Source organism: Rousettus aegyptiacus, unplaced genomic scaffold, assembly GCF_014176215.1.
Source record: "Rousettus aegyptiacus isolate mRouAeg1 unplaced genomic scaffold, mRouAeg1.p scaffold_m13_p_6, whole genome shotgun sequence".
NCBI lineage: Eukaryota > Metazoa > Chordata > Mammalia > Chiroptera > Pteropodidae > Rousettus > Rousettus aegyptiacus.
The window spans coordinates 3693260-3719477 of NW_023416309.1; the positions used below are offsets into that span (position 1 = coordinate 3693260).

The 26218-nt window shown below is 42.1% G+C and overlaps 1 protein-coding gene and 1 pseudogene across 2 annotated transcripts in view; both read left to right on the forward strand.

The window, feature by feature from the left end:
- The window catches only part of GRID1 (glutamate ionotropic receptor delta type subunit 1), a 661749-nt gene that overhangs the window by 154947 nt on the left and 480584 nt on the right, over window positions 1–26218 (forward strand). The gene's annotated exons all lie outside the window — the stretch shown is intronic.
- LOC118604871 lies at window positions 4564–4682 on the forward strand (annotated as a pseudogene).

Genomic DNA, 26218 nt, shown 5'->3' on the forward strand with positions numbered 1-26218 from the left:
CTTCACTGGGCAGGTGTCAGAAGAGTCCTGGGTCTGGCAGACTGGCTTTGCTTATGGCCCCAGACAGCTATTTCCCCTTGTGATTAGAATGTCAGACAGGTGGAACTTCTGTCCACTGCTTCTTTTGCTGTACCACTCTGACCCTCAGTTTCCTCTTCTGTCAAATGGAGATACATTAGTACCTATCCCCTAGCATTAGCATTGTCAGAATATTAAATGAGATCACTAGTGTGCCAGGCATGGGGAGCAATGCATGGATGTTGTGATTATCAATTTTTAGCACAGGAGGTTGGCAGTGGTGGGTGGGGGATGGTGGGTGGAGCGGACATGTATCCTACAGCTCCAGAGCAGCTCTGCAAGCCCCCTGGAACCTGGGGGGTAGGGGGTGCCATAAGTGTCCCCACCCCTCTAGTTCTCTGGCACATGTGGTTAAAAGCTTCTGCCTCCCTTTGGGAGTGGGTCTTGGCAATGGGATCTGTTGCCTTAGGCAGCAGGCTGAGGGGAGGCTGGTGTGGCCAGGCCAGGCCTAGTGGGGGCTGGCTGCTCTCTGCGCTGCAGCTCCTGTTTTCCCTCTGGGTTGATTTGTGGGAAGTGAACTGAGTTTCTCTGAAGGGAGCAGGGGCTTGAGCCCACACTGGCCTGGGGATTGGCACAACCGAGCAGGTTGTTCAGCCACATGGGGCCACCTGTCCTTGTCCTGTAGGGAGTCCTTCAGCCTGGAGCAAGGAGAAGAGTGGGATTCAAACCCATGCAGCTCTTTTGCTCACTATCTTAAATAAATTAACCTCGCATCTGTGCCATGAAGAATGCCCAATTTGCTGCAGCCCAACGAGGTGCCTAGCACAGTGGGTGTTCTGCCCTTGTGAATTCCCTTTTCTTCCCCTCCCTATAGCTGAGGCCAGCATCTGGATCTGGCTCCACCACCTGGGGCCCCAGTGATATCAACTATAAGCTCTCCCCTCACCCAGAGCACAAAAGCAAGGGTTCTCAGTGACTCCTAAAAATAAGTAACTCTCTTAAGTATCGAAAACGTGTATTTTCTGATTGCATAGGCATAAACGACACTCGAGTATACAAAATAAAAATCAAATTTTTCCTTTGCACATCTCCGCATTGCACTCAGTTCCTTCTTGTCCCCAAGGCCACCACCATTTTCTTTAGGAGGTCTCCCAGCGGGACAGTTACAGCTTCCTGTGCCCTGTGTGTGTGTTGGGGGAGAGGGGATGCTTATGTGCACACCTCCATTCACTTTGTCATGTATATCTCTTCGAATATGTGTCACTCAGCAGTGCTAATTGAAGGTCTGTTCTGCTAGGACCTGCAAAGGATGGGTGGGGCAGGGCAGGGTACAGGCCTGGATACCAGATCCCCATCAGCCTTGCCCTGGCTAACCAGTGGGCCTTGGGTGGGTCTCTTTCTCTAAGACTCATTTTCCTGCCACTAATCAGGGCTAGGGGTGGTCTCTGTGGCTTTGAAAACTCTACTTAAGTGTCTCATGTAGTAGCTGTGCAACAGAAGCCCATTAGAGGATGTGTGTTGGGTGCTTCTCCTTGAATTAATTTTCCTGCATGGAAACGAACTGATAATGGCTGATTCCAGGTGCATATCAGCTCCAGGTGCAGCTCAGCCTGAGCAGGCACGATGGCTTCTGCACTATAAATACCTTCCCTGGAACAAGGGCAGCCCCAAGAGTAGCCCCAGTGCTTCTCAGCACCTGCACAGCTGTCAGGAGCATCACCTGTTCTGCCTGGGGTGCACAGCCTGCTGACTGCTCCTGGGGATTTCACATTTCTTGGCCTAGTTCAGTGCTAGGCCCCTTGGATGTATTTGTTAATTTTCACAAAACCCTGGTAGAGTGGTCTAATTAGCAGCAGTGGATGGTGGTTTAGCACTCAGTCTCTGGTATATACTGTCCGAGTTCAAATCCCATCTCCATCCTTTCTAGCTAATGTGAACTTGGGTAAGATATTCAATCTGTGTATATCTCTGGTTGCCCATAGGCTTCTAAGGTGTAGCATTCTAGTGAGGTTTAGGAAAGCTGGCACTGGGATTACATTTTGTGCCTGGCATGTCGAAGTGCTTATCAGATGTCTGATATTACTATCAACTTCATTTTGCCAATGATGAAATTGAACCTCAGGGAGATTAAGTAATTTGTCTGAGGTGAAAGATCCAGCAAGTGGCAGGGCAGGTATGTTTACCCCAAAGACCATACTTTTCCTACTACAACTGACTTGGATCTGCATCTTCTGAAGTTTTGTTAATTGAAGGAGCCAATGTAACTGTACAGTTACCAGTGTAACCGTAGTTTGTTAATTTACCTGATGCTCAGGTAAAAGTTAAAATGGACCTGGGGAAGTCTTTTTCTTGATTATACCCCCAGATGTCCACTGAGATCAATGACAATGTGGAAAAGCTGCCTCTGGGTTTCTGTTTTTTCCAGTGTGGACCTCTAAAGCTAACCTACAGGAATAGGTGGTTCTGCTTAAGTCTCTGTACCTCATTTTGCTTCTCCATAAATGAATAGATCGGACCTGCTGAAGTTCGTGCTGCATCAACTTCTATATTTTGTAACTGTTAGGTACTTTTCCTCCCGGAGTGTCACCCAAGGAGGTGAAGGGGTGATTGCTTATCATAGAAAGAGAAGAAACACTTCATGAGCAATTACTGTCAACTAGCATTGAGCTTGGTGTATAAAATGTGATCTCATTTAATTGTCTAACAGTCTTGAAAGATAGGTACTTTTGATATCATTTTCCAGATGAGAAAACTGAAGATAGGACAAGTTATATAATTAGACTAAGGTCATGCAGCTAGAAGGTTATAAAAACTGATGGTTATGTGACTTCAAATTCCATTGTTTCTTAGAAAGGTAGAAGGGTCTCAAATCAAATACCTCAGCTTCCATCTAAAAAACTAGAAATAGAAGAGCAAAAGAAATCCAAAATAAGTAGGAGAAAATAAATAATATAGATAAGAGTAGAAAACAAAGAAATAGAAAAAAAAACAGAGAAAATTAATGAAACCAAAAGCAAGTTCTTTGTGAAAATAAAATTGATAAACCTCTAGACAGAGTGATTAGGAAAAAAAAGAGAGAGTGAAGACACAAATTATTGCCATAAAGGATGATGAGAAAAGGGACATCACTACAGATTCTACAGACATTTAAAGAATAACAGAGACTATTGTGAAAAACTTTATGCCAAAAATTTGACAATCAGGCTGAAATGGACAAATTCCTAGAAAGACACAAACAACTAAAGACCAGAAGTAGAAAACCTGAATAGCTCTATATCTATTATAAAGAAATTAAATTTGTAGTTTAAAAAACCTCTGGGAAGGAAACTCCTGGCCAAGATGGCTTGACTGTTGAATTCTGCCATATTTAGGGAAGAAATATTATCAATTTTATAGTCTTCCAGAAAATTGAAGAGGAAAGAATATTTCCCATCTCATTCTATGAGACCAATACTATCTGGATACTAAAACTGACAAAATATTATAAGAAAACTAAACCACTATCCTTCATAAACACAGACATATGAAAAATCTCACAAAATATTAGCAACAGCATATAAAAAGGGTACTTCATTATGATCAATTGGAGCTTGGACCAGTGATGTAAGGTTGGTTTAGCATTCAAAATTCAGTTGATGTAATTCACCATGACTACAAAGTTACAAGGAAAAACCATATGATTATGTTGCAGAAAAAAGCATTTAACAAAATCCAACATCCATCTCTATAAAAATTTTTAGCAAACTAGGGATTTTTAAAGGATTTTTCTTTCAAATTTATAAAGGGCATTCATGAACAGCCTATGACTAACATCATACTTAATGGTGAAAGACTGAATGCTTTCCCGTTAAGATCAGAAATGGTTCAGGGATGTTCCCTCTTACTACATCTATTCAACATTTCACCTGAGGTTTTAGCTGGTACAATTAGACAAGAAAAAGAAATAAAAGGCACCCAGATTGAAAAGGAAAAACTAAAACTTTTTATTTACTGATGACGTGATCATCTATGTGCAAAATTCAACGGGTCTACAAAAATCTATGAGAATATGAAATTAACATGTGAGCTTAGCAACATTGTAGACTAAAAAAATCAATATACAAAAATTCATTGTATTGATGTAACAGCAATAGACAATTAAAATAAAAATAAAAATACTATTTACAAAAGTATAAAAAATGTGAAATACTTAGGGATCAATCCAACAAAAATCAGCAAGGTCTGTACTCTGAAAACTATAAAACATTGCTGAGAGAAATTAAACAAGATCCAAATAAATGGAAAGATATATTGTGTTCATAGATTGGAAGACTCATTACTATTAAAATATCAGTTCTCAAAGTAATCTGTAGAGTCAATTCAATCCTAACAAAAATCCTAGCGTTTTTTTTTTTTTTGGTAGAAATTGACCTGCTGATTTTAAAATTCATATGGAAATGCAAAGTACCTGGAACAGTCAAAACAACTTTGAAAAGGAAGAAGAAACTTAGAGGACAAACTACATGCCTTCAAGACATTAAAAAAACTACAATGAAGGAGACACTGATCTATGGCCATGCTATCCTGAACAAGCCTGATCCCTTCTGATCTCAGAAGCTAAGCAGGGTCGGGCCTGGTTAGTACTTGGATGGGAGACCACCTAGGAAGACCAGGTGCTGTAGGCATACAAAATAAAAATAAGGGATAATGAGGTCAACCAAGGGTTGCCTCTTCTAAAAATAAAAAAATAAATTAAATAAATTCTGTTAAAAAAAAGGAGACACTGTTTTTGCTATAAACAGACAAATGGACTGCTGCAATAGAATAGAGAACCCCAAAATAAACCCCGACTTGTATAGACGATTGATTTTCAACAGAGGTAGAAGCAATTCACTGGAGAAAAAGTAGTCTGTCAACAAATGATGCTGGAGCAAGTAAATATGTGCTAAGAAATAAACTTCAATCTGTACCTTGCACTATATATAAAAAAGTAAGTAAAAGATGCATCACAGATATATGAAAAATCTAAAACTAAAACTATGAGAAAACACAATAGAAAATTATTTTGGCATTAGGTTAGGCAAAGATTTCTTAGATACAACACCAAAAGCACAGTCCATAAAAAAATTGATAAACTGGATTTAATTAAAATTATAAACTCTTTAAGAATTAAGAATTCTTTAAGATCTCTTTAAAATTAAGCTCGTTGAAGGACACTGTTAAGAAAATAAAAAGACAAGTCACAGACTTTGAGGAAATATTTATAAATCACATGTCTGATAAAGGAATCATATACAGAATATACAGAAATCCTAAAGCTCAGTAATAAACAGTACAATGAAAAATGGACAAAATATTTGAATAGACACTTCACCAAAGAAGATATATGAATGGCAAATAGGCACATGCTTGTTAGTTAGGGAAATGCAAATTAAAATGGCAAGGAAAAGCTTCTATAAACCTATTAGAATGGCTAAAATTAAAAGAGATCCATAATACCAAGCATTAGTGAGATTATGGAGTAACTGGAATCCTTATACACTGCTAGTGGGAAAGTGAAATGGTATAACCACTTTGGGGAACAGTTTCATAGTTTCTTAAACAGTGACATATACACCTACCACATTAGCCATTCTACTCCTAGGTATTTACCCAAGAGAAATGAAAGTATATGTTCACAGAAAGACTTATATAGCTCCTTAATTCCTAATAGCCCCAAGCTGAAAGCAACTGAAATGTTCTTCAATAGTGAATGGGCAAACAAATTGTGGTGCATCTGTATAATGGAATATTACTCAGCAATAAAATGGAATCAGCTATTGGTATAAGCAAGGGCATGGATGAATTTCAATATTAGTCTGAATGAAAGAAAACAAACAAAAGAAGAGTACATCCTGTATGATTACATTTGTATAAAACTCTAGAACATGCACACTAATCTGTAGTGACAAGCAGATCACTGGTTGCCTGGGAATGGGAGTGGGTAGGAGGGACCACAAAAGGGCACAAGGAAACTTTGTGGGATCATGAATGCATTCATCATCCTCATTGTGTGGTGATCGTGGTGATACATATGTTGAAAACGTATTAAATTGTACACTGTAATGTTTGCAATTTATCGCATATCAATTATACTTCAATAAAGCTGTTAAACAAATTCCATTGCCTTTTCCAGATACCATGCTGACTGTCACAGGGATTCTGTTTCCATGCCAAAGAAACCATCATGCCTGAATTCATTCAAACAATTACATATCCCTTATGATCTCCAGAGTCCAGTTAGTTTGATAATCTATCTGTGTAACATCCATCACGAAAGTGAGTCATGCTGGCTTGCTGGAATCTGTCTCACACTAGAGAGAAAAAGGGTGGAGCAGTCAGGATTATATCAGGGGCTGTGAATACAAAGAGTGATTTCAACTAATAGTCCTTGAAATGCACTACAAAAGAAACTAAGTGAATCTCGATCTTCTACAAGCTGACATCATGGTTCTTTATCTCAATGTTATAATTTTCTTCCTTTATCAACTGTCTGCATTAGGGTTGATTAGTAAGTCTCTGGTCTGCTCGGAAGCCATCAGGTGGGAACAGATTAGCATGTCGGTGGGGAGAAGCTGATCAGATGTAGCCAGACAGCAGGGTAATTAGCATGCCTGAGACACCAGGCTGCTGCGCTGGGGCGGCCTTGGCCAGTCTCACTGTAGAGCAGTTTGTTCCTTTCCACAAAGAAATTCATTAGTGGAGATCAATGGTGAGCAGTGTGGAGGCCCCCGCCACTGCTGCCTCGAGTCTCGGTGGCTGGAAGGCAGAGGTACACATGTGAATTCGCTGGCTGCTCTCCAGTGCTGGTGGGCTGCCTCCTCAGGGCAATGCAGACCCTGGAATTCTGCAAACCCCCAGCATCTCACCCCAAACACCCAAGGGAAGAGCTGAGCACTGAGCAACAGGATCTCTCTGCTTCTGTGTAGGTCAATGTGGAATTGACGCCAGGGGCTAGTTGTGGTGGTGGAGGTGGTGGTGGTGGTGGTGGTGGTGGTGGTGGTGGTGGTAGTGGTGGTAGTGGGTGTCTGAAGTTGCCAAGTAAAACTCAAAGAAGTCCACCTACCTCTTTTTTGTGATTTGTCCCATGCCAGTTTGCAGACACATGGGAGCAAGGTCATAACACCTTCTAAGTACTGAAGGACAAAGTTGTAAATTCATTTATTCATCCAAGAAGTGTTTATTGTGTGCCTGCTTCATGCCAGACTCTGTTCTAGGTACTGGGCATTCTCAGAAAATGACAGTCAAAGTGCCTTCTCTCATGGAGCCTATAGTCTAGAATAGGAGACTGGGATTAATAAATAAGAAAGCAAGAAGATAAGTACCAATAATTAATTAATAACACTTGTTATTACTTAATGCACAAAATAATGTGACTTCCTTTCATTCAGAGTTTCTCTTCCTGGGTTCATAGATTCCATAAGCTCCTTGAAATTGTATGAAAAAGTGTGTGAGTGTGTGTGTGCGTGTTGGGGGGCGTGGAAGGCATGCATGCATGTTTCTACTTTTTCTCTGGAAAAAGTCCATGCTTTCAGCAAATGCTTAGAATGTCCATGTTCCAAAGAAGGGTAGACCTGTGGCTTTAGTTCACCAATCGCCCTCATATCCATGGCACAGGCGTCCATTCCGCACTCTCTCCCGGACCCACCATGGCTGTCTCCTCTTTGTCTCTCTGAGTCAACTCATTCCCAGAGAGGTCTGTGTTCCCTTCTCCTGGCTGTGCTTGGAGCTGTTGCCACCCTCTCTGTGTTCACATTTGGCTTTCTGAGTGTCAGGGACTGCTCTGCTCAGTACTAGGTCTCCCTCCAATCATGAGAATGGGGTCTCCATTTACCATGGGATGCCCAGGTCCTGGGGGCCAGGGCTTCAGGGCAACTGGATAAGGGACCATTCAGCTCTACCACCCATACCTGGTTGCCTGGGTTTGTAAGGTGATGGCTGCAGTGGAGACCTTGGGTGCAGGCCAACTTGTTTGGGTATAAGTAGTCTGTGGGGGACTGAATGATGGGTTCAGAAGCAAGCCCACCTAGGGCCAAGGCTTGGGGCATGTTAGGAAATGTGTCCTGCTCCTGGTACTTCTCCTGGGAGATGACATGGGAACTGCAGGGATCAGTCTGGGAATCCAATAGGTCATTTGAGCCCATTCTGTGTGTTGCATACCAGCCTCTGGGGCTTTCTGTAGTTACACCACCAGTGCCATCTCCAGCCACCCAAGCAGCTTGGGCTGAGAATTGTGCCTTAAGCAGAGGGCTAGATTCTCAATGATGAGCCTCTTGCCAACCCCTGGCACTTATTTCCAAGAGCTGCAGGGCAGGTGTCTGTGGGCATGAGTTCATGGCTTTTTGGTGGTGTTGATATGGATGACCTCGATGCACTAGAGTTTCTATGCTTCCCAACAGGATGGTTTTTGTCTGCCTCTTCTGGAAGCCTCCTGAAGTCCATAGGCTCTCAAGTCCAGGGCACTTCTCACCTGCAAGAGTTACAGCCAGGATTTCTTTTGGCTTGAGAATCCCAGGGAGCATGGAATGCCTGCTGCTTTCTAGTGCTTAGGGTCTCAGGACATTTTTTTAGAACAAAATATTCTCCAGACCTGAGAGATAATGAAAAACATTTTTTTCTTTCTTTGTTTTGGCAAACTACAGTTCTGCTGATGCTGGTTGGAGTTGAAGGTACCCATGGGTGCCTGGGGACAGGAGAGGGCCATGTTCAGAAACCATTGCTTTCCCATTCTGGCCCAGTTCAACAAAGGCTGGTCATCAAGTCTGAGTGGCAAAAATTGTCCAGCATCCAAACAAGGACCCCCACCCTGCCCACTCTGGTCCTTGGTACCACTTTGGACCCTCCAGGTTAGTCTGCCTTGAGCTCATGAGGTCCTTGGTGGGACCTGTGGCCTCTCTGGTCTGGCCCAGGTTTTCTCAGCCTCATCTCAGAAGGGTGCTGCAGGGGCCCTGGGGAGCACCTGTTATTATTTCTGTGCCAGTTTCAGAGGACTTTCATAGCCTGATTCTAGGGCTTGTCCTCAGATTCTGACACCTGCCTTGCTTCTGCCTGCAGTAAACACAGAGATGGGGCCTTTTGTGGATTAACCCCAGAAAAATATGGAGGGAAGCTTGAGAGTAAGTGGGTGCACTTGGACTTTCTCCGATGAGGCTCCCTGGTGCTCATGCCTTTGCCTCAGCCCAGCTTGGAACGGGGAGCACATTGGGCTGGCAACTCTGGTCCCTCAAATAGTCCTTTCCCTTGACCCTTGAAAATTTACTGAGCCTCCCTAGCACTGATTTTGAGGGTCTCTGAGATAGATGGTCCCACTCAGAATTAACAGGCATGCTGGGGAAGAATTATCTGCTGGGAGTAGGGTGGGTTGGGGTTGGAGAGAGAAAAGAGAGCCTCTCAAAGTCAAGAAGGCCCAGGAAGGCCTGGCCATGGGTCTCAGGTTCCAAAGTGTGGTCCGAGAGGCCGCTTAATTCAAAGAGCCCTAATTCACCATGTTTTGAGGAATGAGCCATGTGTCGATTCCCTGGAGGAGGTAGGTGGGAGAGTGGACTCTCTTGGGTCTGTCCCCTCTGGCAATTGGATAAAATCTACCCTGGGGCCCATGAGCAGCAGCCAAATAGCCCATGGGCATGATTCTGGGGCATGGATGGGAGCAGGCTGGGTATCATAACCAAAGGCTCTATGCCAATTTGCCAAAAATTGGGCCAATTTGCCTTTAGAAGAAGTTGCTGAATAGCCAGTTTTCTGAAAGCTTGAAGATATTTTTCAGGTTTTGCTCTCTCACTCCAGCCCTTGCCTTGGTCCCTGTGAGTTCCTCAGGCCTACTCTGCCCCTCCCTCCACTGCTGTTTTATATGCAGATGTAGGCAATGAGAGGGGCACGATGAATTTAAAACTGAGGAAAAAACCTTCAGTAATGCCAGTTGGCATTAGGAGATGAATGACCTTGTGATTTGGTTTCTGGTGAACTGGCCGATAACAGAACTGGTCATTTGATGATCTTGTCATTGGGGATCTGATTTTGGAGATTCGGTTTTTGTTGAGTTGACCTGATATCTGAAGTGAAATGTCAGCCCAGAGGTTTGCAGGACGGCTGAGGCTCCCTCCCTTTAAAACTGGTACCGTTCCTCATCCATTGTATTTCTCAAGGCTGTGACTCAATCTCCTCATGGAGGGCAGCAGAACCCATTCTTCACCACAGTGGACTCATGTCTTCTCTCTCTCCCTCTCTCCCTACCATCTCCCCACCCCTCGCCTCCCCCCCCCATACTTCTGCCTGAAACCTCCAGAGGAGAAGTCAGTTGGATGTTGCAAGGTTTTTCCAGGGGGAGGCTTAGAACACAGCCATAATTGGAGGGAATAGGGAAAAGGCAATACACTGTAATTGGTTCAAATAATCCTTCTTGCTGAGTGTTGTTAATGGTAAATAAGTTCTCCAGGAGCAGACACAGCTTTTTCCTTCCTCGGTTTTTCTGTTTTGGAAACACTTGTTTCTGGAGGAAATGCTCATCTGTCTCCTCTCAGGGTGGGTGCTGCTGCTGTTTGCTGCTGACGTTTGCAATTGTGGAGATAAAACACCAGTGACCTGACGGCAGCCATGCTGTGTGTGCCGGGGCTGTCTCATGGATGTAGTGCCTAAACGAACCATTTCTCCCTCAGATCTAATTCCCTCCTGTCTTGGCTGGTGGTACCGCTGTCACTCGAGCGATATTCCTTACTTTCTCTCAAAGCCATCAGATCTTCCTATCTTTGAATCTACCCCTTTTCAACCCCCACCATGCAGACCTTCATCATTTCTTACCTAGATTAGTACCATAACAACTTATCAAAGACTCCTCAATCAATATTTTCTTTCTCTAATCCATGACCACCAGAGAGGACTTGGGAACACAAATCCCGGACTGAAAACCTTCAGTGACTCTGTATGGTTGCCCAATGAATTTCAAGCTTTGCAGTAGGACCTCTAAGACCCTTCCTAACCCGAGCTCTCCCTCCTTTCTCTCAAATATCATCTTTTTATACTTTCCTACCTTTGCCACTAGTCTCCAGTGACACTGGATTGCTTTAGTTCTCAGAACATGTGTGGACTGCCCCCTGCTAGTGCCCCCATCTTTCCAAGCCTTAGTGCCTTTGCACATGCTGATCTTCCTTCTGGGAATGCCTCCCTTTCACTTCATACTCTGGTGAATTTAGTAGGCCTTCAAGACCCAGCTCAGAGAACATCTTCTCTAGTATCTTAGGTGATATTAGATACACTTTCCCCTGTGCTATTTATGTTTTTCCTCTTTTTTTTTTTTTGATGACTACTATTATGCTTCTAACACTGTGCTATATTATTCATTTGTTTCCCTAACATTTTGTCCTCTTACTCCTGCCCAGGGTGTAATGTTTATCAGTAGTAACCATATTTCATTGACCTATGGATCCCCAGCATTTGGCCCAGGACCTGGCACATGCTGGACCTCAAGAATGGTAGCATAGCCAGATGGTTTCTGGCCAGATGGAGGCTTGGGTAGAAGCTGTGCTTGCCTAAATGTACACCTGTATTTATGGCAGATTTTCCTGAGACAACTGTGAGCCAATTGAACAGCCACACAACCAACATGAGAGAGTGACTGCATAGAGAAGGTCAGGAACCACCACAGCTCTCCAGGAGCAACCCAGGACCCAAAGAAGGGGGAGCAACCCAGGACCCGAGGAAGGGTGAGCCCTGAACCTGGACAATGGGGAGCTCCATCTAGGTTCTCTAGCAGACCTGCAGGGCACTGTAGCACATCTGCAGTCACCACTACTGGAGACAGATCCAACAGAGACAGGAGATCACCACAGCTTTGCATACAAGGGGCCCCTTCACTGGGAGATTGATCCAGCAGATGCAGAAAGGTGCAGCTTTGCGCTCCCACTGTGCTCCCGCACCTGAAGAGAGCACAGAACCCATGGAATGTTGTGGGATGTCACTGTGTGCTCGCATGGGGCTTTCACTCCTAGGAAGAGTGAGGAGCAGACAAAAGGCTGCGGTGCCTGCAGGGAGGGCTGCCTGGTCCAGAGAAAATGCGCAGATAGTGGGGGCACTGCTGTACACACAAACGCGGCAGCCCAGCCCGAGGAAAGTGTGGAGTCAGAGGGACTTTGCAGTGGCCCCGGCCAGGCTGCTCCGCGTGGAGAGAGTGGGGTGCTGCTCTGAGTGCACGCCTGCAGGAGCTCCTGCCCGCGTTCCAGAAAGTTCCGAATTACCGAAGTACAGCTGTGCACTCACTGGAAGAAGGGCCGGAACTGGGCAGGTACGCAGAGCAGCCCTTCCAAGAACCTACTCTGACTGCAATTAAAGCAACAGGACACGCAGGCAAGGCTGACCCTTTCGTAGTGAAAGGGATGCTTTCACATTTGCACACCCGTGGAGTGTCTGCCCTTGCCAAGAGAAAGTTCAGAACTACCGAAGTACAGCTAGACGTGCCCAAGCAAGGCGGCCTCAACAGGAGGCAAGGCGAAGCTTCGAGACGCTGACAGACAGAGTGACCCCGCCCAGACCGCGCTCTGACTGCAGATAATTTAAGCAACGGGGCATGCGCACAGGGCTATCTGTGGTGTGAGAGGACTGTGGCTGAGCGCACAAGGACCTGTACTGCCCGGAAAGGGAGCAGAAATTACAAAATGCTGAGGTGTACATGTGAAGGCCTGCCCTAACGGGAGAGGGGGCTGAGCTAGTGGGCCCTTGACACACAAGCTTGACACACGGAGCAGACCCAGCTGAGTTCTCAGACAAATAAAGAAACAGGGCACACCAAAAGTGCATGGAGCAGCTTCATTTTCCACAGGCATCTCCACCTAGATTAGAAGGACCGTGAAGCAAGCACACACCAGGCTATTTCACCTAGAACCCATCCCTTCACACCAGCCACCGCATGCACCATCCCGGAATACAACTGGTTTGCCAAAACTATTCAATACACGGTCTACTCAGAAACCATTCTTTCAAGATTGGGGGAGAGAGCTATTCTATTCAACTTACAGGAAGAAACACAGAAAGCCAAATAAAATGGAAAGACAGAGAATATGTCCCATATGAAGGAACAAGGAAAAACTCCAGAGAAAAACCCTAATGAAATGGAGATAAGTAACGTGCTTGATAAATAATTCAAAGAAACAGTGATAAGAATTCGCAACAAACTCAAGAATACAACAGAGGAACTCAGAGAACACTTCAACAAGAGATAGAAAATGTAAAAAATGTGTCAATCAGAGATAAAGAATACAATAGCTGAAGTAAAAAATACATTAGAAGGAATCTGAGTGGGTTAGTTAATACAGAAGAATGGATTAGTGACCTGTGGACAGAATAGTGGAAATCACCCAGTCAGAACAGCAAAACCAAAAGAGAATTTTACAAAATGAAGATAGTATAGGAGATCTCTGGGATAACATCAGTCACCCTAACATTAACATTTTAGGGATTCCAGAAGGAGAAGAGGAAGAGAAAGGGGCAGAAAGTGTATTTGAAGAAATAATATCTGAAAACTTTTCTAATTGAGGGAAAGAAACAAACATCCAGGTCCAGAAAGCACAGAGAGTTTGAATGAAACAAGATAAACCCAAAGAGACCACACTAAAACATATTCTAATTATAATGGCAAAAGTTAAGGATAGAGTCTTAAAGGCAGGAAGAATGAAAAAACAAGTCTTATACAAGGGAAACCTTGCAAGGCTGTCAGCTGATTTCTTAGAAACAACTTTACAGGCTAGAAGGGAGTGGCAAGAAGTATTTAAAGTGCTCAAAGAAAGGAATCTACAACATAGAATACTTTATTCAGCAAGATTATCATTTAGAATTGAAGGAAAGTTAGTTTCCCAGACAAGCAAAAACTAAATGAGTTCACCATCACTAAACTTATTCTTATAAGAAATGTTAATGGGTCTTCTTTATGCAGAAAAGGCCATAACCAGGAATAGGAAAATACAGGAAAGGAAAAAAAAAAAAACTCACTGGTAAAGGGAAATTTACAATAATCACAGTGAATCAACCACTTAAAAAGTTAATAGGAAGGTTAAAAGACAATAGTAGCAAAATTAGCTAACTATAATAAATAATCAGGAGATACACAAAACAAAACAAAAACACACACAATTAAAATGGTAATAAGTACTATCAATAATTATCCTAAATGTAAACAATTATCCTAAATGCTCCAATCGAAAGACATAGGTTGGAAGAATGGATTAAAAAACATGACCCATCAATATGCAGCTTATAAGAGACTGACTTCAGATTGAAACACACGCACACAGACTGAAAGTGAAGGGATAGAGAAAAATATTCTATACAAATAGAAATTTTAAAAAAAAAGCTGGGATAGCTATACTCATATCAGACTAAATAGACCTCAAAACAAAGAATGTAAAAAGAGACAAGAATATTACATACTTTAAAAGGGGTTTATCCAAGAAGATATAACATTGTAAATATCTATGCACCCAACACAGGAGCACCGAAGTACATAAAACAAATGTTAATGGACATAAAAGCAGATATTAACAGCAATATTTTAATAATTGGGGACTTTAATACTCTACTTCAATGGGTAGGTGATCCAGACAGAAGGCCAATAAAGAAATAATGGCCTTCAGTGCCGCATTAGATCAGTATGACTTGATAGACATTTAGAGCTTTTCACTTAAAAACTGCAGATTATACATTTTTCTCAAATGATCTACTCTGGAAATTTTTATGGTAGATCACATACTAGGCCACAAAGCCAGCCTCAATAAGTTCAAGAAGGTTAAAATTACATCAAGTATATTTTCTGACTATAATGACATGAAACTAGAAATCAACTATAGGAAAAAAAAAACCAGGAAGAAACCACAAATATATGGATATTAAAGATTATGCTTCTAAATAACCAATGGATCAAAGAGGAAATCAAACAGGAAATAAAAAACTACCTTGAGACAAATGAAAATGAAAACACAACCTTACAAAATCTATATGATGTAGCAAAGTCAGTTTCAAGAAGAAAGTTTATAGCTACACAGGCCTACCTCAAGATGCAGGAAAAAACTCAGTTTATACCTATCAAACTAGAAAAAGAAAAACAAAGGAAACCCAAAGTAAGCAGAAGGAAGGAAATAATAAAAATCAGAGCAGAAATAAATAAGATAGAAAATAGAAAAACAATAGAAAAAAATAATGAATCTAAGGGCTTGTTCTTTGAGAGGATAAATACAATTGACAAGCCTCCAGCAAGACTCATCAAGCATAATAGAGAACACACAAACACACAAATAAAATCAGAAATGAAAGGAGATTTATAACAAATATAAGAGAGAGCATACCACAGAAATATAAAAGACTATTAAAGAATACTGTGAATAATTATATGCCAACAAATTCACCAATCTAGAAGAAAAGGACAAATTCTTAGAAAACATCCAACCTTCCAAGACTAAATCAGGAAGAAACAGAGAATCCAAACAGACCAATTACTAGCAACGAATTTGAAGCAGTAATCAAAAAACTCCCAAGAAAGCCCAGAACCAAATGGCTTTACAGGTAAATTCTACAAAATATTTAAAGAATTTGTACCTATTCTTCTTAACCTATTCCAAAAAATTGAAGGCCAGCATTACACTAATACCAAAATCAGACAAAGATACTCGAAAGAGAATTACAGGTCAATATTCCTGATGAACACATATGCCAAAATTCTCAAAAAAAAAAAAAAAAAAAAAATTCGAATTCAACGAACAGTACATTAAATAATTATATACAATGATCAAGTGGGATTCATATCAGGGATGCAAAGGTGATTCAACATCTGCAAAACAATTAATGTGATTCATCATATCAACAAAACAAAGGGTAAAAATCATATGATTATCTTAATAGATGCAGAAAAAGTATTTGACAAAAATCAACATTTATTTATGATAAAAACTCTCGACAAAGTGGATATAGAAGGATTCTACCTTAGTATGAGAAAGGCTGTACATGACAAGCTCATAGCTAACATAATTTTCACTAAATGGTGAAAAGCTGGAAGTTTTTCTTCTAAGACCAAGAACAAGACAAAGATACTCACTTACACCACTATTATGCAACATAATACTGGGAGTCTTAACCACAGCACTTAGACAAGAAAAAGAAATAAAAGACATACAAATAGGAAAGAAAGAATTAAAACTGTCACTGTTTAAAGATGACATGATACTGCATGTAGAAAACCCTAAAAACTCCACCCAAAATTGATAGAATTAATGAAAGAATTCAGGAAAATGGCAGGATACAAAATTCATATACAGAAATGTTGCATTTCTATAGACTAATAACAAACATTCAGAAGGAGAAATGAAGAAAAGAGTCCTATTTATAATTGCATTAAGAGAATAAAATACCTGGGAATAACCTTAATCAAGGAGGTGAGAGACCTGAAAACTCTTAAGACATTGAAGAAAGAAGTTGAATAGGACACAAATAAATGGAAGAATATACTGTGCTCATGGATAGGAAGGATTAATATTGTTAAAATGACCATATTACCCAAAGCAATTTATAGTCAGTGCAATACCTATTAAAATACCAATGTCATTCTTAGAACCAGAACAAATAATTCTAAAATTTATGTGGAACCACAAAAGACATGATTAGCCAAAGCAACTTGAGAAAGAAGAGCAAAGGTGGAAGTATCACACTCCCTGACCTCAAACTTTACTACAAAGCTATAATAATCAAAACAGTATGGTAGTGACACAAAAACAGACACATAGATCAATGCAACAGAATAGAGAGCTCAGAAATAAATTGTTGCTTATATGTCTAACTAATCTATGACAAAGGAGGTAAAAATATACAGTGGTGTAATGGCAGTCTCTTCAATAAGTAGTGCTGGGAAAACTGGAGAGATACATGCAGAAAATGAAACTGGATTACTCTATTACTGCATATACAAAAATAAACTCAAAATAGGTTAAAAACTTAAATATAAGGCCTGAAATCATAAAACTCCTCAAAGAAAACATAGGAAGCAAACTATTGACATCAGTCTGGGTAGTATCTTTTCAGACATTCCCTTGAGCAAGGGAAACAAAAGAAAAGTATATAATTGGGACTACCTCAGACTAAAAAATGTCTGTGCAGTGAAGGCAACCCTCAACAAAACAGAAAGGGAACCTACTGAATGGGAGAAAATATTCACAGATATTATGGCTGATAAGAGGTTGACATCCAAAATACAACTCAATAACAAAAAAATAAACACTCTGATCAAAAAATGGGCAGAGAACATGAAAAGACATTTCTCCAAAGAAGACATACAGATGGCTAACAGACATATGAAAAGATGCTTAATATCACTGATCATCTGGGAAATGCAAATTAAAACCACAACGAGATACCACTTCATGCCAGTCAGAGTGGCTGTTATCAAAAAGTCAACGAATAACATGCGTTGGTGAGGATGTGGAGAAAAGGGAACCCTTGTGCACTGTTGATGGGACAGCAGACTGGTACAGCCCCTACGAAAGACAGTATGGAGGTTCCTCGAAAAACTAAAAATAGATATACCATATGACCCAGCACTTCTACTTCTGGGTATTTATCCAAAGAAAGCAAGAACACTAATTTGAAAAGATATATGCACTCTTATGGTCATTTCAGCATTATTTACAATAGCCAAGATATGGAAGCAACCTAGGTGGCCTCTGGTAGATGAATGAATAAAGGAGATATGACCTACACATGCAATGGAATATTATGCAGCAATAAAAAGAATGAAATCTTGCCATTTGCAACAACATGGATGGATCTGGAGGGTATTATGCTAAATGAATGAAATAAGTCAGGCAAAGAAAGACAAATACCATATGGTGTCACATATTTGGAATCTAAAAAGAAACAAACAAAACAAAAATAGACTGAAAAAGCAGAGACCAAAGGTATGATTACTAGAAGGTAGGGGTGAAAAGAAGACTGGGCATATAATTAATAATATTATGATAAGTTTACATGGTGACAGATGATTATTAGAGTTAGCAGGGTGATCACATTGTAAGGTATAAAAATGTCGAATCACTATATTGTACACCTAAAAGTAACATAACTAATATAAGATTGGATACTAACTATACTTAAATTTAAAAAGGGTAAATAAAAAGAATGGCAGTCCATTCCTCCAAATGAGCTCATTTCACCAGTGTTATCAAATACCTGCTATGTGCCAGGCACATCTCTAGGCACTGAGGATATGGCAATGGTCCAGACATCATGGAGCCTTCCTTCTGGTGGGGAAAGGTGGATGATAAACAAATATATAAGCAAATATGTCAGACGATGCCACTAAGTACCAGCAAAGGAGACTGAGAAGGAGCAGCCAACAGAGCAGAAGGAGAACCAGGAGGAGAGGAGGAGAGAAGGAGCTGTTTTAGGGGGCACATGGGATAGGCCTCATCCAGTGATGCTGGTGGATTGTAGAAGATGAGGGGTGAGTGTTGACCATTGGGTTTACAGCAGAGAGGTCCTTGAAGTTCTTGACAGGAGCTATCGTGGTGGAGTGGTCAGGCCAAAGGTCAAGGGTGTATGTTCAAGAGAGAATGGGAAGAGAAGAGAAGTGGAGCCAGGAGGTATAGACAAGTTTTATAGAAGTGTCACTGTAAAGGGGAGCAAAGTCATGGAGGGTGGTGGTGCCAAGGGAAGGATGTTTTTATAAAGATAGAAATATGACAGTATGCATGTGTTTTGATGGAATGCCTTTTTAGAGCATATCGCATGCAAGAGAGAAGTGACAGCAGGTGGAGTGGTGTCCTTGAGTCGGTGAAAGGGAATGAGATCTGGTGCTCAAGATGCATCTGTGTTAAGTGAGAGGTTTCATCCTGCTCCATTAACCAGCTGGCTGTTGATAAACTCGGCACTGGAGAGATCTGCAGGGCTGTCCTTTCCCTGTTGTTTCTAAGTGGCATGGTCATGACCACCAGGACACCTGGCATGAGCAGGTGTAGGGTGGAGCAGCCTCATGAATGGGGCAGCGTGGCTCTGGGAATAGGACAGTCAGAATTGACTGGGGTGAGTGGGTGGGGCTGGGGGCAGGTGTGACTGTATTTCCTTGAGAGATATGGTGTGTGGGGTAACCAAGTGGTGGGAGCGGTTGGGGTGGGGTTCATAGATGTCCAGGCTGGTAGGGACACTAGCAGAGAGCAGTCCATGGGTTAAGGCCAAGGTCACATTCAGGCCACTGGGTCCTGCCAAAGAAGGTTGAAACAATCAGGAACAAGCCAGAGCAGTGTTCAGGAGCTGAGCAGCAGTGCAAGGGCCAGGTTGGGAGCTAGTAAGAGAAGGTTGGCGTGGTAGTCCTGTCATGGAAAGTGGGGACAGCATGGGGACCAGGCCAGAGCTTATACTGCAGCATTGCCATATAACCTCTATGCCAAATCAGCTAGGGAAGGGAACTCACAGGAATTACTTTTATATGTCAAGCTCTTAGGTTGATTGTTCATTTACCCATTCATGCAACAAGTACTTCTCACATCTAGTCTGTTCTTCATTGAGACAGAAATTGTTCCCATCTTACAGGTGAGAGATTGAGGCTCAAAGGAGTTACCATGAGGATGAAAAACAAAGATTGAGGAGATTATTCCTACGGTCCCACAGCTAGTTAGTAGCAAAAACATTCAAGCTCTTACTGGGTCCCGCAGAGGGGCGTGTGTGTGTGTGTGTGTGTGTGTTGCTGGGTGTGAAGTGGCTTCAGCCAGGGCATAGGAGGTATACAAAAGCCATTAGCCACAGAGGGCCTATATTGCATCCCTATCTTGCATCTGCTCTTTGGGTCATATAGGTCCTAGCTGGGGCTGGAATGGATGAATGCACATCTCATGGAGGTCACGTCAGCTTTGCCCCATCCTGCCTGTTGTGAAGGCCTCTCAGGGAGATTACCCCCGTTTTGAGCCCACACCAGGCAAAAGCAAGGAGGCAACTCCTGGGATAAACTAGCAGCTATGGTCTCACACCTAGACACCTTTTTCTGACACTGAGAGTCACTGTGTGCTGTGGCCCCACCTAGCTAGCAGCCTTGCAGGCTTTGCTGCAGGTGTCAGGCTCACAGGGCATTCAGGATGGTGAGGTTTGTGCTCCTCAGGGCTGACAGCTCTTTGGTCTCTCTGAAGTTGCTTCTCTCTGGAGAGTTCCTGGTGGATTGGATGCTGTACTGATCTCTAGGACAAATTTATTGTGCACCTACTCTATGGAAAACACCAGGCCAGAAACCTACATTCTTTGTTTTTCATCCTCATGGCAACATATCACCTTATTTTACAGGTGAGGAAAGTGAGGCACAGGAGGGCTGAGAGACTTGTTTAAGATTACACAGTTCCTGAGAGGCAGCACTGGTGTAGGAACCAGATCTGCTTGACTACAAAGCCTGGAGAATTTTCCGAACCGTCATTGCTGACTGTTAAGCCATTAGCCCTGGATTGACATATCTAAAGTCATTCATGTGTTCATTTGTGGACAGAGTGAAGAGTATCTCTGACATTTCCAGGCAGAGCAGTGGGACGACACCTGGTTGAAGCAGGAGGACAGGGTCTGGAAATGAGAGGCAGAGAGAGGGTGTTTGTGGCAGATTGAATAGCATGAATCAAGGCTCAGAGTCACGGAGGTGGAGGTTGGTGCCTTGACAGAAAATGGCTCTAGGCGCAGCCTCACCTGGCCCAGAGTACTCAGCCTCTGCCTCTAGTTTAATCTATACCTAGTATCTAGCTCGTGTGTGCACATACATGTGCTTGTGCCGACCCATATGTGTGTATGCATGTGCGTGTGTGGATAGTGGCCAGGAAAGTATCTGTGCATCCCTCCATCTATCTGTATCTATTGGTGTATTGATTTTTTCATCTATGTCCATCATTTAATTATCTCTGTATCTCCAGTGCTTGGCAGAGAAGGTGCTGAATTAATGATTTTTAACATGATGTTTAGTTCCATCTCCATATCAGTACATGCTCATGTGTTATATGTAACAGTGGTGGCGTGGGCACCACTGCCCCTGCTAACAGTTCGTGTCTACCTTGGGTAGGGCTCAGGGCCTCCCTTGTCTCCCTCATTCCCATACAGGGTGTCCCAGACCCTTACCCTCTGATCAGGGATCTTTCGGATGGTTAAAGGACAGGTGGCCCATGCATGGTGAGTCAGTGAGAAGGGAGATTCCATCTTTGTGGGCAGTTCTGAATCTTTTCTTTGTTCTCCTGGTTCCATCTTACAGGAAGTTTTGCCTGATTCCCTATCCCTCTCTCCTCAATTTACCTCGTTAATTTCACTTGGCTCCTACCTATCCCCAGAATGGACCTGTCTGGAATTTCAGAACTGAAAAATGAAAAACCGGTCCTGAATCTGCTCAAACTTAGGATAACACTTTGAGTTTTTTATTCCCTGCTTCAGTGAAGGTAAAGAAGGAGAAGAAATGTCCCTTGGGGAGTGAGTGACAAAAGGGGAGAGAAACATAGAGAATAATTGGGTCAACACTTAGAGACATTATATCTACATTATATCTTTACCTATCTTTGACTTATGATGGTGTTACATCCTGATAAACCCTTGAAAATATTGTAAAATTGAAAATGCATTTAATATACTCAATCTACCAATCATCATAGCTTAACCTAGCCTACCTTAAATGTGCTCAGAACACTCACATTAGCCGACAGTTGGGCAAAATCATCTTACACAAAGCCTATTTTATAATAAAGTGTTGAATATCTCATGTAGTTTGTGTGTATTGCTTCTGTACCATCATGAAATTGAAAAATCTTGAACTGAAACATCATTAAGTCAGACAGTTTTCACATCTATATACATATATCACACACCCACATACACCACTCACACACCTATTTTTATATAACTTTTCAGGATTCTCAAAAGTTTCATGAAACACCAGTGTGCTGCTTTGGGGGAGAAAAGGAGTCAGAGGGGCACAATGTAGACTAAAGTGACTAAAAGGAAACGTAAACAACTGGTTATATGTAAGGGACTTTATCAGGATCCTGAATTTGAAAAATATTGTGAAAAAAACATTTGTGAGACCCTTGCAAAATTCTAATACTGACTGGTTATTGGAGATACTAAGAGATTGTTCACTTTTTTAGTTGTACTCAAGGTATTATGTTTATGTTCTTTAAAAAAAACCTTGCCTTTTAGAGAAATGAGTGAAATGTTTACATGTGAAAGATACAATGTTGGAGATTTTTTCAAAATAATTTCAAAATAATCTGGGTGGGCGAGGTATAGGTGAAAGAATTTAAAGATAAATACTTGGAGGTTTATTACACTTTTTCAAATGTTTGAGATTTTTCATACTAAAAAGTAAAGGAGAATTATATAATAGCAGTTTTTCTCTAGTTATACAAGGAATATTGTTTGTTTTTTATTTTGTGTTTTATGTCTTAACATTTCTGGAATCTTAGGTGCTGTTATCACTTGCCTGCTAGAGAGAGGAGCAGATGGCAGGATGAATGGATAAGTAAGAGCAAATATTAATAAGAACATGAAACTATCAATCGAGTTTCCTGGACAACTTGCTTTTATCCCTGGATACTTGGCAAAATGACATGAATATAATATAGTCATATTATTTTATACAGAAAACGATTTATACCATGGGATTAAATTGGCAAGCACTTTACAGTGGGAAGTTTTTGAAGGCTTGAGTGTGGGCTCTGGAGACAGACTGCCTGGCTCTGTATTTAGTCATCCTTTGACCTTGTGTATTAACTCCCCATCTGCAAATGAAGACAAAGGTAGGAACTACTGTATACCTGTATAGAGGAATATTACTCAGTAACAGAAAGAAATTGAAGTACTGAAAAATGCTACAATGTAGATGAGCCTTGAAAACATTTCCTTAAATGAAAGAAAACAGTCATGAAAGACTACATGTTGTGTGATTCCATTGATGTAAACTATCCAGAATAGCCAAATCCATGGAGATAGCAAGTAGTTGCCAGGGACTGGTGTCAGGTGTGGTGAGGAATAGGGAGTATCTAGTTTGTTCGGGCTGCTGTAATAATATACTGCAGACTGGGTGGCTTTATAAACAATGAACATATATTTCTCACAGTTCTGGAGGCTGGAAAGTCCAGGATCATTGCACCAGCAGATTCAGTGTATGATGAAGACCCTTTTCTGGGTTGCAGATGGCCAACTTCTGGCTGTGTCCTCACATGGTAGAATCAGGTATGGAGCTCTGTGGGGTCTCTTTTATAAAAGCACTGATCTCATTATGAGGGCTCCACCCTCACAAACTGAGTATCTCTCTATACTATCATTGCATTACATTAGAATGTCAACATATGAATTCTGGGGTGGAGGGACACAAACCTTCAGACCATAGCAGGGGGTGGACTGCTAATAGACTAGAAGGTTCTTTTTGAAATGGTGCAAATGTTCTCAATTAGATTGTAGTAATGACTGCATAACTCTGACTATAATAAAAACCATTGAATTATACACTTAAAATGAGTGAATTTTATAGTATGTAAATTTTATCTCATTAAAGTTGTTTAGAAAAACACCCCACCCATATTATAGAGTTTAGTTAAGGATGAAATAAAATACCGTGTGTAAAACGTTTAGAAGAGGGTCTGGCACGTCACACAGGGTTTATAATTCTAGGTGCTTTATTGAAATCATGGGGGGAGCATTTTCCCATAGCTTTTACTTTCTGAAATGTTTAATATGATTCATGCTATGAAAAATTCTGGGAGTCAGTTGTTTAAGTTGAATTATCATCTCAAAGTTTTAATGACCATTCACTGGTTTGGAATTAAAGCCTTCTAAACAGGCCTAAAATAGATGATTCATATTTCTCCACATTTTCGGTCTTAAAAATATCTCTCTTAAAGAAGCTTGAAATACTTTGGACAGCCTACAAAGTGGTATGCATTGTTTCCCCCACCCCTGCTCCCATACCTCTCTCCTTAGACTATCTTTTTCAAATACCCAAGTTTTTGGGGTTGTAGAACTTATGTGGATATCTGAATCTTGGTACAATGTCACCTTTTAGATTTTCACTTCCATTGACAGATATGAAGCTAATTCGAAGCTAATTTAATTGATTTTTCATCTCCTAATTTATCTCTCTTTCTTCATTAATCTTTTAATTGACTAAACCGTTGAGAGAGAGATAAAGATGTGACCCACAGCAGTGACTGAGAATGGGCCTTGATGTTGGGGATTTCCTGTTGAGTTCCAGGCTTGCAGACCATATCCCTGGGCTTGTGGCAGAAGGCCTGAGTTCTTCCACTCCCCCGGTTCCTTCTCTGGTCACCCTAGGAGTATGAGGTGAATGAGCACTTCTGCTGCCCTGGCAGGGCCAAAGCATGCTTCCCATCGTGGCTGCACTTTGGAATCACCTGGAGAATTTAAAATAATAATGATGCCTGAGTCCCACCTCTGGGTGTTCTGATGTAATTGGTACAGGGGACAGAGATTATTAAAACTTCTGGGTGATTCTCATATGCAGCAAAGTTTAAGAACTACTGCCTCAGTGGGAAGACACACAAAGTGGGAGTCTGAAGGCAGGAAAATCACAGTACTTAATTAGTTGGGGGAGGAAGTATGGAAGGTAAACATTTGACTCAAGTGTAGAGGAAAAGCTGTGAGTAAACATGCTATTTTAGACTATTTGCCATTCTACTGAAAATAGACAGAAATACGGGTCTAACAACCCATTCAGCTTTTAGAATCAAAATAGCCTCCCTTCTGTTCTGACACACCCTCAGGCAGTACTCTTCCTCTGTCAACCAAACACATCAGCAGTTGTCCTCTGGCACTCCAGCACTCGTGCAGCAGTGACAGCAAAGAGGTTTTTCTCAGCTGCAGGCCCATTGCGGATTGCTTCTCGAAGGTTCGCCTGTCCCTGGGGCAGCATAGCTGTATGTCTTTCTGGAGAGGAGCAGACACATGGGGAGAACAATGAGTCCCTTCATTAAAGAACAGAGTGCCAACCTCTCCTGGGGGTGGGGCCTCTGGAGGCAGGCACCGACAAGGTACATTGTCTCCTGCAGGCTTCGAACCTCACTCCTATGAGGGGGCTCCACTTACAGAGGAGTAAACTGAGATTGGGTGGGAGGTGAGGAGGCATGAGCCATCTAAGGACACACAAACGGTGGGTGGTGGAGCCCAGATTATAATTACGCAGTTGTGTCTCCAGGCTCAGACAGCAGTGATACAGGGGTGAGTGCTACAGAGGTGACATCTTACTGCTCTGGGCGAGTTGGTGCAGGAACCCAATCCTGGGGCCTGACCAGAGCCACAGAAACTCAGGGGGCCAGCTAGGACATCATTGCCCCTTTTGGACCCTCGATCTCTACGTGCCCCAGGCTTGCCAGCAAACTTCCTGGGGGGCGGCATGGGAAATTTGCTTTTTCATTCAGCATGGTAGAAATGGCCTACTTGCTGAGAACCCTGAGAGTGCTGGATAGGAGCTTGCCTGGGCTCTTCTGCTGCCTCCCCTTCCCACTGCCTGCTGTAACCATGTCCTGAGCAACAGAGCAAAGGAAGTGTCTGTACCTTGAAGAAGATGGGTTCTTAAAGTCCTAGGCTGAGCCACAGGAATGGCCACTACACTGTATCAACAGCAAATCTCTTGGGTTGGGGCATCTGCAGGTGATCCCTCCTGAGGAGAGTGGTGGTGCTTTGCCTCTAGAACCGGGGACTTTCCTTGGCTTGGGAGAGACCATGACTCAGAAACCCCTGCCTGGATTGCTGATGGGATATGTTTAGAGCAATTTTGAAATCTTTTGACTTGCTTGACTCAACAGGCCTTGCCACCTGCTCTCTTACCATTCCCTGAAGTCTCTCTTTGGTTCCCGCCCTCATTTTCTCCTTTGTGGCATGCCTTCCACACCTCTGAAATAAAATAAGGCTCATGTGGGTACCCCCAGAGCAGTAGTTTTCTCGAAGTGGCTCACACCAGCTGATTTCTTGACTCCATGCTCAGTGATATTGCTTTGGTAGCTTAAAATTGATCATGGTGGAAGTATTTATACCAAATCTACAAATATGGCAAATATGGAATCTATCTATATCCATCCATCCATCCATCCATCCATCCATCCATCCATCCATCCATCATCTGTCATCTGTCTGTCTGTAGCCTGTTGTTAAATCTTTGCCACCGCATCACTGCCCCTGGGGCTGCAGGATGACTCAA